Consider the following 16,130-nt stretch of genomic DNA (forward strand, 5'->3'; position numbering starts at 1 on the left):
TTTCAATCATCTCGAATGTAACTAGGTTTTGGAACTTTTCTTGTTGGCTTATTGACTGTTTGAATCACCATGTTTGTTTGAATCACAATGAAACCCTAACCTGTTTCCAGTGGAACCGTGTAACTGGGCATGCTCTCTCCAGCTGAGGTTGATGCGATGGCACTGACTTCATAGACGGAGCCACAGGGCAGGTTGGACACCAGACAGGAAGAGCCGTTTGAGTGACAGACGTGTGGGTTGCCTACTGCGCCAATCACACTGACTGTGTAGTTGGCAACTGTGTTATCAGAAGTCCAGCTAACCAGCACACTAGAACTAGACGTGTTAGTCTGGCTCACATCGGTGATCTCAGGCATGCATGGAGCTTTCCGGAAGAAAGAACAAAAGAGAGAGTGTGTGTAAAGTATACCTGTGAAAGGTTGGATGAATGTTCCACGTTGTGTGCATGATATACCTGTTTCATGTGTCTGTGGACTGCAGGTGCGGTTGCAGCCACTTACGTCGTTGCAAGGTATGATGACTACACTGTATTTTCTGTTGCAAGTGAGGTCAGAGAGGGCACACCTGGGCGCCGTGTCATTACACAGAATCACTTCATTTGCATCCACAGCACGGGTCTCATACAGATCTGCACCACGCACAGGAGACCACTCCATCATTAGAGTCTCCCAAGAAGCTGCGGAAACCGTTGTGAGCGCTGGACAGCAAGGCACTGTGGATAGCAGGTGGAAATGAATACGTTTTTATGTAAAAGCATGTAATTTTTAATTTTTTTTTAAATGGTCAGTGAAAGCAGCTATTGCTACTAGGGGGAAGGTTGTTCTAGGATAATACATCTAAAATAAGCCTGCGAGTGCAACATGATGTCATGAATTTTTTATTTTTTTTTGCCTGGTTTCTTAGAAGAAAAGTGTTGTACATTTTAAATGTTTGTTTCTTTAAGGAGTTCACTGACATTTAGATGCCATAGCAAAACCAGTCATAAATAGCACAGGTATATTTGTAGCAATAGCCAACATTACATTGTATGGGTCAAAATGATCGATTTTTCTTTTATGCCAAATATCATTAGGATATTAAGTAAAGATCATGTTCCATGAAGGTATTTTGTAAATTTCCTAAAGTAAATATATCAAAACTTAATTTTTGATTAGTAATAGGCATTGATAAGAACTTCATTTGGGCAAATTTAAAGGCGAATTTCTCAATATTTCGATTTTTTTTTTGCACCCTCAGATTCCAGATACTCAAATAGTTGTATCCAAATATTGTCCGATCCTAACAAACCATACATCAATGGAAAAGCTTATTTATTCAGCTTTCAGATTATGTATAAATCTCAATTTCAAAAAATTGACCCTTACGACTGGTTTTGTGGTCTAGGGTCACATATGACCTCAGAGCTAACATACATGGACAAAAAGCCGTTTGACAACATCTTTAACACTCACAGGTGGTGTGGTTGAGGAGAGGCCCTGGGGGACTTTGTCCAGCATGGTTGTGTGCAAACACACTCATGATGTACGAGTATCCGCAGTGGCAGTGAAACTGACAGTACAGCTCGGTCGAGTTGCACATCCCCTCGATGCCATCGTCACTTTTAATAAAAGTTGTGTAGTACTCTGCATGAGGGACGGCGCTCCACTTCACAGAACAGTTACCGGGCACCAATTCCTCCACCCAGATGGGCTTCGGGGGACAAGGGACTGACAAACAATAGATTAGGCAGTGAGAGAGACTCCAAAAGGCAAGTTTCAGAGTAACAATAGCTTAAATTTCATTCTGTTGTAGCTCTTCAGACCTGTGGACAGATCTGTTTCAATTCTCTGTATGTATGTGCTATACATGTGGCAGAATTGACAATAAAGCAGACTTTGACTTTGACTTTTGACTTTGATATTCAGATGTAACCCCCCCCCCCCCCCCCCCCCCCCCCTTTGTAATCATTCACAGTTTCATAAGTAACTGTAATCTAATTACACTTTTGTTTTTTCTCAGTAATTGTAACAGATTGCAGTTACATTTATTTTGTAATTAAATTATGTAATTGTTAGCCAACACTGGACGTGTTCAGCACAAAAAAAAAAAAAAAGAATTAAATGCATATTGTGCAATGAAAAAGTTCCCACAGCCTTATGTGTGCGCGATCTGACACAGAAAAACACAGACATGGATAGGCTACTCTGGGATTTGGCTGTAGGCTTAAATGGACAAATACAAAAAAGATGTCAAATATCTGTCTGTTAAATTTTCACTTAAACACAGTCAATGGAATGGCACTGTTGATATGCATCATAATTATGATTGGTCAAATATTGTGTTGGTAATGGTTGTCATATCAGAAACATGACAGTTATTAAATGTCCTGTTTTTGGATTTTAGTTTCAGTAAATGGACTGATGAGAAAGCTTTGTGTAGTGCATTAACATTTCAGTATGTCTACATCGGGGGGTGTCCAAACCCGTTCCTGGAGGGCCGCTATCTTGCAAATGTTAGCTCCAAACCTAATTAAACTCAACTAAACCAGCTATTCCAGGTTTTTAGAATTTAATAGAATCTTCCAGGCAAGTGTGTTGGAGCTGGCTCAGGCTAAGCTCTACAAAACATTCACCATCCAGGAGCAGGATTGGACACCCTTGGTATACATCAGGGGTACCCAACCCTGTTCCTGGCGATCGACTGTCCTGCAAAGTTTAGCTCCAACTCTAATCAAACACACCTGAAGCAACTAATTAAGGTCTTCAGGACCGCGTTAAAATTAAAGGCAGGTGTGTTTGATTAGAATTGAAGCTAAACGTTGCAGGACAGTCGATCGCCAGTAGCAGAGTTGGGCACCCCTGGTATACATAGTAAAAGCATGTCCAGTCCTGCTCTTAAAAGCCCACTATCCTGCAGAGTGGCTCTAGCCCTGATTAAACCAGCTAATCAAAGTCTTTAGGATCATTAGAAACTTACAGGCAGTTGTGTGGGAGTTAAACTCTACAAGAAAGTGGTCCTTCAGAAGAAGAATTGGACATCCTTGACATAGTACATCAAACTGAGAAAGTAAGTCCTGTTATCGATGATATGACAAATTTGCATGTGCGAATGGGTTTACTCACATGAAATAACTTGTACGGGGTATGAGGGGACACTGTTTCCAGCCTGGTTGATAGCAATCACTGTGACAGAGTTTGTTTCTCCACAGCTCAGAGGAATCAGGGTGCAGGAGTTAGTAGATGAGGAGCAGTTCTGTCCGGTCAAGCTCAAGGCGACATACTGCTCTGCGCCCTGGGTTGGGTCCCACGACACCACAATACCAGCATCAGGGGTGCTTGTCACCACTAGCTCAATGGACTGAGGAGTGGGAGGTCCTGTGGAGACAGACACACACAAAGTTTAATGCATCAGTTATTGCAGATTTTTAGCAGTGAAGATTTCCTTATCGTAGGGGTGTCCGCTCCTGCTCCTGAAAGGCCACTGTCCTGCGCAGTTTAGCTTCAAGCACAATTAAACACACCTAAACCAGGTAATCAAGGCCTTGCGTCTCTATCAGAAACTTTCATTCAGGTGTGTTAAACAAAAGCTAACTCTGTGACACATGTTGTAGTCCAAGGAGCAGAATTGGACAACTCTGCCTAACATGCTGTACTTGGTGTGCATGCTTTGTTGGCTGCTCTTTTACTGACCCCTTTCTTTTCCTTAAGTGTTATTTACAGGTATGACAGAAACTGTGTGTATGAAGTGTTACAGTTTCTGTCTGCTTAGGGATGAAGTAAACTCTCTCTTTCCAACTCTATTGTCTTACGTGTGATCTGGCAAACTGTGAAGTCATCTCCGGGAATGTTCTCAGGACTCCAGGCGTTTCCTTTAATGCAGTATTTGGTTCCTGCCTCCAGGTCTGGAAAGTGAACCTGAGTTTCTGTGGTGTTGAGGCTAACTTTGCTATACGAGCCGTCCTTGATGATGCTGAGACTGTAGAGGACAGCGTGATTCACTGGCTCCCAGTTCACCAGGATACTGCTGTTGCTTGGAGAGCTGGCATTGAGCTGAGGAGCAGGAAGGACTGGGGTTCAATGGAACAAGGAAAAAAGAGAATAGTGAGAGATAAGACAGACATCTGCATTGTAACCAAAAATATTGAAGATAGTTTTTGACTACTAAGCAAGTGATCTAATTCTAATCCTAAATTTATTTTGGGACATGGATATGAGGGACAGTTGACAGGTGTAAGATGGCTTTATGTGAGAGCAGTACCTTTTCCTTTGCTTTGCTTTGCTTTGCTTTGCTTTGCTTTCCTTTCCTTTCCTTTCCTTTCCTTTCCTTTCCTTTCCTGCCTTGTTCTATTCTGTTCTTTTTTCTTTCCTTTAATGCCATGTCCTGTCTATTGCTGTCCTGTCTCATCCGTTCCTTTCCTTTCCTGTCTTGGCTAAGCCTTTCCTTTCCTTTCCTTTCCTTTCCACTTCTTCACTTTCCATCCCGTAATTTCCTGTTTTGGCCTGTCCTGGCATGTCCTATTCATCCCTCTCTCATTCACTTCTGTTCTCTCCCATTCCTTTCTATTCCCTTTAGGTCCCTTCTGGTCTCTTTCATCACCTTCAGTCCGTCTGTTCCCTTCCCTCTCCAGTTGTGTCCATCTCTAGTTCAGTCCTGCCCTTCCCCTGGAATGTCCTGTCTGTCCCTCTCCTGTTATTTACTGGTCCCTTCCACAGTTTCGTTTGAAAACTGGATTATTTTTACTAAACCCTAGGCATTGGTTCTGCTCTTATCACTTCCTGGTGTGTCATAACTGGAACAGGTCTCAGATCGCTTAAGTGGTTTGAAGAAAACACCCCATTGTTCTGTTTTGGATCATATGCATGACGTAATTCTGTGGATATTTGTGATAGGATTTCACATCGAGGCTATTCTGAGAATTAATGTCCCTTCCCTTACTATTTCCTTGGTGACCGTCTCAGGTGGAAAACGTGCTACCCGAACAATGACACAAAACTGCTGAGGGCCCTGAGGTGAAGACCGAGAATAAATTTTCTGTGCCCAGTCCCTTGAGGAGGGCAGCCCTTTTGTCATAGTTCAACTTCTCATATTTTGCCTACAGAGCAAACCCGGATATTGTTACTTAGGGATACATGCGTGAGAAAGCTATTTCATTGAAAATGTGAACACATGCTGCTAAAAAATCAAGCCCATGAGATCAGCCATGTAGCTTATCCTGATCTTTCTCAATAAGAGGATAAGGTTACAGTAATGGGTGAGGGCTAGAGAATAGCCAACTGTGTCCCTTCATGAATGGATCATTTCTTTGGCCTCGAGGTCAAAGAGGGTGGAGAGAGAGTAGAAGAATATACCTGTCTTAGCTTCCACGGAGAGGGAAGGCTGGCTTCTTCCTGCGCTGTTGACGGACATGACACTGAGAGTGTAGTCTGTGTATGGCTGGAGGTTGGTGACAGTCCCCGGAGAGCCGGGTACTGAGATCTCTGAGAAGAAAGATCCATCATTTGTCTCAGCGCGCAGGATGTAGGAAGTGGCACCGGAGACCGAAGTGAATTCTACAGTTATCTTCTGGCTTTCTTTAGATGAAGCCATTACAATGGTGGGCACATCAGGAGCTGAACAAAAGATGAGAAATTTTACAGTTCCATTAATTTCACACATCGTCAGTTAACACTGATTCAAAAATATTAAACTGCAACAAGGTTAATTCAACAAACAAGATGCTAAGCCTGAATTCAGGGATTCTATATGGAAAACTTGGAATTATCAGGGAATTTAAAAATGGTCATTTCCAGGCATAGAATGATCATGGAAATTTCTTTCAATACTGAAAACGCTTAAAGTTTTTTTTTTCATACTGAGACATATTACCTCCTAGATCCCATCACTACTCTTTAGCAAGCCATGGGTAGATTTCAGTACATACCAGTAGATCCGTCCACAGTAGCATCTGTCAGGATGTGGCTGCCCAGGGCCTCGACACGAAAGGTGTATGCAGTGTTGGGATTCAGGGAATTAACTGAGCCCATAATGGTGTTCTGTCCAAAGCTGGCAAAGACCACAGGGACTTGAGAGTTTCGGAGCGAAGCTGTTATTCTGTAGGACAATGCTCCTTCATATTTGCTCCAGCGCAACACCGCACTCTTTGATGTCACCGTAAAAATACTCACGGTTATTGTGCTGCCTGTAAAAGACAAAAAACTTAGCTGAGGTATTCATTAATGCTGGTTAAATAAAACGCAAATCATAATCAAGAACAGTGTATTTATGAGTATTAATTTGAATTGAAACAGATACTGTGAATTGGATCCAGATGAGCAGTACCTGATGCCTGTAAATGAAACAATTCACTTTTATTACTGCAAACATTCATAGCAAGTATAATTTGTACATTTTGATTTTCTTAATTCCAAGTGTTTTTCATAACTGCATCAAATTAGTATTAATGCATAATGTAAGGATTAATGCATGACCGAATCATAGAAAATGTTTCTTTTATTATTTCATTCTTTTTATTTAAAGAAATACCAATTCCTTTTCATTCACATCATTCTATGCTGCATGTTACAAAGTACTTAATTTCTGAATAAAGGGAAATATGAAGTGAATCAATAAAATTACATAACTTTACCTGTGAGACTATTCCAAGCAAAAGCACCAGCCCCTTGATTCCTCCGAGGCCTGCCATCTGTTTTCTTTGTTTGAATTCTGATTTCTCTTTTTTTAATCTAAACTCTGCACTCTCTTCTGTCTCTTGTGTTTTGGCTGAATATACATGGAGCTTTTCTTTAAGGCATCTCAGATATTTTAACCTAACCCCGCCTCCTCAGAAGAGCTGGCCAATAAGAGCTGGGGACAAGAATGAGCTGGCCAATCAGAAGTGAAGATGAGACATGCAGGTGTAACAGAAGACTGGAGGAAGAAGTATAATGCTGTAAAGCCTATGCAGTCTAATGGAAATAATGCAGTTTATACACATTTGTGTAGTTAGTTTTACATTTAGTCATTTAGCAGATGATTTGATCCAAAGCGACTTACAAATGAGGACAATGGAAGCAATCAAAATCAACAAGCACCGATATGCAAGTGCTATGACAAGTCCCAGTTAGCTTAACGCAGTGCACGTAGCAAGGTTTTTTTTTATTATTATTATATAATAAATAAATAAAAAAACAGATAGAATACAAAAATAATAGAGCAAGCTAATGTTAGAGGCCTTTTTTGCTTTTGTTAATTGTATAATAAATAAAAATAAATCAAATAGATAGAATACAAAAAGAATAGAGAAGCTAGTTTTAGTATTCAATTAAGCAGAACAACTCATTCTAAAGTGTTAAACATTTTTTCTTTTAAAAATTTAAAAATAAATAAAAGCAGACATCTCACCACAATTTTTTTTTTAAGAGGCAACAATTGAATATTTATTTTGTATGCATAATTACACTAAACAATTTGGGATGCAGACATTTTGTTACATTTTTACTGTTTATTGAGACAACCATTGTAACCACGCTAATATTTGCTTGGATCATTCTTCATTTGCAGTGGCAAGTAATGTCCCACTAATTTGAAACAGCTGAAATAAACTAAAATAGAATCTTTAGATACTTGTATTTTGTAGGGTGAAAACAATTTGTGACCCTGGAGCACAAAAGCAGTCTTAAGTCACTGGGGTATATTTGTAGCAATAGCCAAAAATACATTGTATGGGTCAAAATTATTGATTTTTCTTTTATGCCAAAAATCATTAGGATATTAAGTAAAGGTCATGTTTCATGAAGATATTTTGTAAATTTCCTACTGTAAATATATTAAAACTTAATTTTTGATTAGTAATATGCATTGCTAAGAACTTCATTTGGACAACTTTAAAGGTGATTTTCTCAATATTTTTGATTTTTTTGCTCCCTCAGATTCCAGATTTTCTAATAGTTTTATCTCAGCCTAATATTGTCCTATTATAACATACCATATATCAATGGAAAGTGTATTTATGCAGCTTTCAGATGATGTATAAATCTCAATTTCGAGAAATTGACCCTTATGACTGGTTTTGTGGTCCAGGGCCATATTTGTCCACTGTTAAAAATTAAAAGTATTTGAATTTGAGAGATTGCCTGTTACCTAATCTGTTCCATATTTCTAAGAGGTATTTTGGGATTTAATTGCAAAAATATATAATTTAACATGTACAGTTTCATTAAATTGTTTGGGCGAGTGAGGATATGGATATATATATATATATATATATATATATATATATATATATATACTATATATATATATAAGATATAAGATTTTAACATATTTGAATTCATATTTTGATAAATATATCAAATATATCATATTGTTATTTCCAAAATGTCCCTTCATCTTGAAACTGTCATGATGGCAGTCCCAATTAAATAAATAAATAAAAACTTTTATTGCAGGATGTTTTCATTCACTTAGACGGTTTTACACACTGCATTAAAGGTAAAATCCATAATAGGGGCACTTTAATAAATGGAACCTTACTGTCAAGTAAAGTGGTAACGCTTCATTTTAAAGTGTCCTTGTTACACGTTACATGTACTTACTATTATAATTTAACAATAAATTATGCATAATTACGTGCAAGTAACCCTAAGCCAAACATAATCCTAAAACTATACTAAGTACATATAGTTAATATTACTCAGTACTTAACTGTATAATTACATTGTAACAAGGACACCTTAAAATAAAGTGTTACCCAAAATTTTAAGGTATTCTTGTTATAGTGTAATTACACAGTTAATTAACTAAGTAATATTAATTAACAACATGTACTTATTATAGGGTTAGTGACAGGGTTTGGTTTAGGGTAATTATGTAATTGCCTGTAATTATGCATCAATGTAACTAAAAAATTGTCACTGTCTTAACCATTACACTGATTGACACTTTGAAAAATTGTTATAATGAAGGGTATTTTAATTTGAAAAGAAAAATTGAATTGAAACCAGAATATGATTCACATGTTAACTTAAGACAATGAATGTTTCACATTTTGATGTTAAATCTGTTCTCACAGATCCTCATACTGGACCATTTCACCACGCTCATCTCATCACGATCTCATGTCGGAGGGCATCACAAGTAAGTAAAAGAAGAGATTTTGCTCCAGTTCTGTTGAACATCTGGTGTGTTAGACAGAAATCCAGCTGTCTCCCGATTCAGTTTTTGAACTTCATTGTGTAATGAGAGTCGGACGCTCTTCCTTCCTGTGTCTTCCAGAAGGGAAGCTTTTCGTTTCCTCCAAATCAAGCAAAGGAATAGACATGTGCCGGATGGGGAATTATTGTCATAACGTGTTACCTCTCGTTTGTTCACGGTTGTGGAGGACCTGTATAAAAACAGAGAACCAGTTCCAGAGATGAAGGCCATCTATTTCATGACACCTACTGCCAAGGTCAGAGCTCAGGAGATACAAATAATAAGCATAATATCACTTACTTTACTGTGATGATCTTTTTGTAACCCAAATGTTTTATATTTGCAGTGTATTGATGCATTTATTAATGACTTCAAACCGAAACCCAAATACAAAGCTGCCTATGTCTTCTTCACTGACTGTGAGTTCACTGATTTGATTATCTCAAAAGTGGAATGGATTGTGTTAGTGCTGTCAAACGATTAATCACAATTAATCTCTAAAATAAAAGTTTTTGTTTATACAATGTGTGTGTACTGTGTATATTTATGTATATATAAAGACACACACATACAGTATATATTTTAAGAATTATTTGCATGTATATATTCATATTTCTATCATTTATATTATATATAAATATATTTAATATATAAACATAGCATATTTTTCTTAAAGGGGTCATATGATGTGATTTCAAGTTTTCCTTTCTCTTTGGAGTGTTACAAGCTGTTTGTGGATAGATAAGATCCCTAAAGTTGCAAAGACTAAAGTCTCAAACCCAAAGAGATATTCTTTATAAAAGTTAAGATTCGACCACGCCCCCCTAAAACGGCTCATTCAAACACGCCCCCACATGTCTACGTCACGATGTGGGGAGATTTGCAAAACACCACCCAACTGTATACGCAAAGAAAGAAGGCAGAACTATTATTCTGGCTGTATTATTGTTGCTGCCGCCGGCACAATGTCCTGGAGACAGTGTTTCGTTGTGAAAGAGAAACTACTTTGTTCCAAAAGAGGACACAACTAGAAATCAGTGGTTAAGTTGTATTTACAACACTGTTCCAGAACAGTTCAACCCAAATATTAGAGTGCAGTGCATTTTACGGAGGACTGTTTCCTGAACCTGGGAGAGTAGCCTACAATGCTGGCTTGCTCAAAGACTGTTTCTATAAAGTGGGGCAATTCCAACTTTGCAAGAACAGTCTGATGCTTCTGACTCACAGCCTGTAAGTATGTTTTCTTATTTAAAGAATTTACCACTGACTATTCAAACATGAGTTTTGAGCTGTGTAGAGTAGTGCTTGTTGTTTGTTGTTTCTCCGATCACAAATGCAGACATGGTAATGTTTACACAGTGCGATAAGGGGCGTAACATTTCCATTACATGCTTGAGGAATTCGGCCAATCACAACACACTGGATAGCTGGCCAATCAGAGCACGCCTCACTTCTCAGAACGATGAGCTTTGTAAAAATCAACGCATTTGAGAAAGGCAGGGCATAGAGGAGCAACAATAATGTATAGTATGTGGAAAATAATGGTTTTTTTTAACCTTAAACCGGATAAACACATTGCATTACACCATATACACAAAATAATGTTCTTTTTAGCAACGTCATATGACCCCTTTAAACATATCTATCCATGTGTGTGTATTTATATACATAATAAATATACATGGTACACACACATATATTATGTGAACAAACTTTTATTTTGGATGCGATTAATCGCGATTAATATTTGGACAACATTAGGTTATTTTCAGCAAGAGTGACGTTTTCATTACTTTTTATATCAAAATGACCTCAGACTGTCCTGATGATCTCTTCGACATGATGAAGAAGAACTCTGCCAAGCACATTAAAGTGTGTAAAGAGATCAACATCTCGTTTCTGCCACTGGAAGCACAGGTGAGTGCATCTGGCGATTCGTTTAGCCTGTTATGGCTGAGTCTTCTGTTGTTTATAACTGTGTGCGTTGTATGGGTCACCTGTGCAGGTGTTCAGCTGTGATAACGCAGAGGCCTTCAAGAGCATCTACACTCAGAAAAGTCCGGACAGAGATCAGACGCTGGAGATGATAGCTGATCAGATCATAATGCTCTGTGCCACGCTGGACGAGTACCCTGGAGTCAGATACAAGAAGTACAGTCTTACTCACTTTACATGGATATTTAATCTACGTTTCTGTAATGAATTTGCTGTTCTATGTAGAGATCCGAATCTTGATTATGGAAAGAAGTTGGCTGAACTTGTGGATAATAAACTGGCATGACATTATGAGTTGGATGATATTCCTAAAAAAAATGTGAGAGAGCTGTTGAGTGTTTACAACAACCTCACATGACAGTGTATCTGATTGATAAGGTTAGATTTAGAGCTGGACAACAGCTTTTTTTTTTTTTTAAAGATATACTGATGTTCAGAAGTTTTGGGTATACTTTTTTAAAAGGAATGAAATTAATACTTTTCTACAGCAAGGTTGCATTAAATTGATCAAAAGTGACTAAAGAGATTTTTAACTTTGTTCATCAAAGAATCCTAAAAAAATAAATATTTTTCCTCATTTTAAACTGGACCACTTTTTTCATCATTGATGATAATCAGAAATGCTTCTTGAGCAGCAAGTCAAGTCACTATTATTTGTACAGTGGGGCAAATAAGTATTTGATACACTGCCGATTTTTCAATTTTTCCCACTTACAAAGAATGGAGAGATCTGTAATTTTCATCGTAGGTACATCTCAACTGTGACAGAGACAGAATATTAAAAATAAATCCAGAAAATCACAATGGATGATGTCTCACATGGTCTCTTCGTGCTTTGCATGTAGGATCTGGCTGTAGGTGCAGATGCTGAAGGACAGAAGGTCAAGGACCCCATGAGGACATTACTTCCCGTGCTGTTCCACCCACATGACACCACTGATAAGTTCCGGGCCATTCTTCTCTACATCTTCAGTCTGACCGGTGCACATTTCTTGTCATGTAGTGATTGCCTTTCAAAAGTTTGGGATCAGTAAGATGTTTTTTAAAGACGTTTTTTCTGCTCATCATTAGATCAGAAATACAGAAACAAACTATCATTTTGTGAAATATTATTGCAATTTAAAATATCTGCTTTCTATTTTAATATATTTTAAAATGTAATTCATTCCTGTGACGCAGCACTGAATTTTCAGCATCATTACTCCAGTCTTCAGTGTCATAGAAATCATTCTAATATGCTAATTTATAATCAGTGTTGTAAACAGTTGTGCGACCTGTGATACTTTTTTCAGAATTCTTTGATAAATAAAAAGGTAAAAAGAGCATTTATTTAAAATACAAGTCTTTTCTAACAATATACTGTACACTACTGCTCAAAAGTTTTTAGCAATGATGTGTTAAATGGATAAAATGTGATAGTAAAGACTTCTATTGTTAGAAAAGAGTTCTGTTTTGAATAAATGCTGTTCTTTTGAACTTTTTATTCATCAAAGAAACAAGTATCACACGTTCCACAAAAATAGCATAACAGTTTCAATACTGATAATAAATCGGCATAATACAATGATTTCTGAAGGATCGTGTGACCCTGGAGAAATGGTGCTGAAAATTCAGCACTGCGTCACAGAAATAAATTATATTTAAAATTATTTTAAAATAGGAAACTAATATTAGGAATTGCAATAATATTTCACAATATTCCTATTTTTTTCTTTATTTTTGATCAAATAAATGCAGCCTTAATGAGCAGAAGAGACTCCATTAAAAAACATTAAAAATCCTATTGATCCCAAACTTTTGAACAGCAGTGTATGTTTTCCTGCTGGATGGGTGCAGCTGAACGTGTGTGTGTGTGTGTGATGAGCAGGTACAACAGCGGAGAACCTGAATAAACTAATTCAGCATGTGAAAATCGAGGATGAGAGCGGGTATATCCTGAACTGGAAACATCTGGGAGTTCCCATCATATCCACGGTGAGTCCACGGATGCTTTCTGTCTCCTCTGGCACTGCTTCTTTTCCTAGTGATATTGCATAATTCACTCATATTGGTGACTTATTATTTGGTTAATTGCAGTTTTGTAGTTTGGAATGTATTTGGTATCCATACAAACAATATTTCATGACACTCAATGGCAATTTCTAAACCACAGCAAAAGCTAATTTTGTTATTGGTTTAAGAGCATTGATTTTTGGCGGTTCTGTTTGGATGTGTGAAATACAACTGCTGTTTTACAGTGATTTATTTTTCCTGATACTCAGTTTTTCACCTCCATCTCTCCTCATAACAGCCGAGCATGTTCTCATTTGTAAACAATCTCGGAGAGACCGGTCAGATGAGGAGACTTACAAAGTGTCTCGCTGGACACCCATCAGATGTAATGGAGGTGAGTGACACTTATTGCACACTGAGTCGGAAATATATGCATCATATATGTGTTTTTTTCGTATGCTATCCTAAAAATTTGTCATGGACAGAAACCTTGCACACTGAGTCCGATGCGAATTAATTAATCCGTTGCGAAAAAATTAACAAATTGGAACTAAATGGAGTCTTCAAGCAGTGAGGATGATTTTGTTGTCCTCTCGCTTCTTAAAAAAATAAAAAGAAAGGAAATATTGGGTCCATCCAATCAAGTCACAGCGCTAGCTGGAGGCAAAACAAAGGGAAAACTGCAGGAGGCCAATTCAAACCAGCACAGATTTGGCTACATAAGGAGCTTAAAATATCATCATCTTGTGATGTTGGGTGTCAGAATCGATGTAGAGGCTTCCGATTTGAAATTTTAATGCAATTTTAACATTGACATTGGAATGACGTTTACAATTTTTATTACAAGTACATTTATCAAATATTTTATGGATTTTTTTTTATTATTATTTGCATCTGCCATGAAATAGTCAGTGCAGCTGAAATGGCAACAATAAATGTAAATACACCCATTTTTTTTTTAAATTAACCACAATATATTTGCCACAAATTGAAACAGCAACAAGTTGAGAATTATAGATATAATGCAACCATAAACTTATATACTGAAAAATGAAATATTTATGTTTGCAAGATTGATGTACAAGAACAATGAATTAAAAAAAATTCCAAGAAGTCAAGTAACTGTCCTGAAGCGCTCTCTCACTGCCCTTGGGCTGGCAGGCCGTCCTAATTGTTGAGCCCCGATATATAATACAGCAGGATATGAGCTTACAGTTATAATGTATAATGTAAATAAGACCCTGTTGCACATATGTACTGTTCAGAGCTAAGGCCACTGACATTATATTACAGGTTATGACTGACAGATCAAATATCATGCTTCCAGAAATCATAAAAAGACAATATCTTATTTTCTTGTCAGCTATATATAGCACTGGTAAAAGCCGTAGGGTTAGACAGTCATGTGTTGATTGCCAGGGGGCAGTTTCCTTTTCCAAGTGAAAAGAAACATTGAATTGCACAAGTTCGGTCAGACCAGTTCACAGCAGACACCATGAGAATAATATTAATCTTAGTTTCTTTTGTACATTCTGTAGCATTAATCTTATTCCATGAACTTCTATAATGCCCCTTATTTAACTATAGACTGTTTTTGTTACTGTAGCTTTAAATCTTCTACATGTAAATAACTATGTATCCCTGCATAAGGCAGATCAAGTTGCTGAATACTTAAAATATAGTACATATGTGGTCATATGTAAATGATATCATAACTGTGAAATGAAATTTCTCTCATTATTTACTCACCCTCATGTCGCCCCAAATCTCTATGGCTTTCTTTCTTCTGTCAAATACAAATAAAGATATCTAAAATGTGAGAGATTTCCTCCATTGAAACTCCATTCCACCATCATTTTTAAGTTTCATTTTAAGGATGATCTCAGGAGCAGCTCATTGTCTTGTTCTGGGTGGGGTCAGTTACTCAGAAATGCGCTGTGCTTATGAAGTCACACATGCTAATAAATCCTGCGAAGTCATCATTGGTCAGAGCTCATGATCCACTAAACCTGAAAAGAGGCTTAAAATGCTGCCTGAGTTTTGAAAAGGTTTAAATAATGCCTCGTTTTGTTGTCCGTAGGCTCGACGCACATCCTGACTCCACGCAGTCTGCTGGAGGACATTTATAACCTGGGCAAACAGCCCATGGAAAGCTTTACCATCGAGGAGGACAAACCCTGAGCGGCGGCGCGGCCCTGCCATTCATTCCTCCTCTCAGGACAGAAGGGACCAGATCTCGTACAGCATTATTTCTCATTCACTTAAAAGCTTATCATGTGAAAATAACAAACCAATAGTTCTACATGAAACATTTTAAGGTCGTTTCATTTCAGTTTAGGTTATATATATATAATTAACACTGATCAGTGATCAACGTTGTTGAAGTATTAAGGCTTTTTAATTGTGTTAAATAGCTTTGTATAATACTGAAAATTAAAATATTATCCAATAATATGCATTGAACTTGCTTAACACCCAATTAGTTTAATTACCCTTTAATCCAAAAGCTAAAAATAGATCCGCACATGACCAGAGCCTTACAAACTGGTGCATATTTTCCAGTGATGCACTGGGTTTTCTGTAACACTTTTTTGTATTTGCATTGTATTTTGTTACTTGTAAAAATCCTTGATTTTTAACAGCTGTTTATTGATGTCCAGTGAGCTTTTTTGAGACATTTAAGGACATTGAGACCTGGTGATGCTGAGTAACCTGATCTTATCAAATCGGCTCTATTTTAGGACTTAATGTAACGCGTGAAAACATGGATGTGCTGTTGAGCATCTGAATGCATACTGGGCCAAAGCCTGCATACATTTACACAGCTCTGTCTGACCTTTATTTGTGGGAACAAGCAGATTGCGTTAGAAAATAAAGAAAACATTTCTGCCACATAGAGTATAATGATTTATTTTAATTGTATTTATTTTATTTAAAAAGATTTCCAAGAATAATCATCTGTACTAAAATAAATGTAAATTCGGTGTTTTATT

The 16,130-nt window shown here is 37.3% G+C and overlaps 1 pseudogene across 1 annotated transcript; it reads left to right on the forward strand.

Annotated features, from left to right (window-relative positions):
* Nucleotides 1-9,074: 9,074 nt before the first annotated feature.
* Nucleotides 9,075-15,318, forward strand: LOC306860056 (syntaxin-binding protein 3-like; annotated as a pseudogene). Its single transcript has 12 exons — nucleotides 9,075-9,093; nucleotides 9,303-9,406; nucleotides 9,497-9,569; nucleotides 10,967-11,067; nucleotides 11,156-11,301; nucleotides 11,371-11,425; nucleotides 11,991-12,126; nucleotides 13,013-13,119; nucleotides 13,436-13,531; nucleotides 14,501-14,529; nucleotides 15,013-15,122; nucleotides 15,218-15,318. The product of its transcript is annotated as a syntaxin-binding protein 3-like (transcript).
* The last annotated feature ends 812 nt before the right edge of the window (nucleotides 15,319-16,130 follow it).

This window comes from Barbus barbus (assembly GCF_936440315.1).
Source record: "Barbus barbus genome assembly, chromosome: 40".
In the NCBI taxonomy this organism is placed as follows: Eukaryota; Metazoa; Chordata; class Actinopteri; order Cypriniformes; family Cyprinidae; genus Barbus; species Barbus barbus.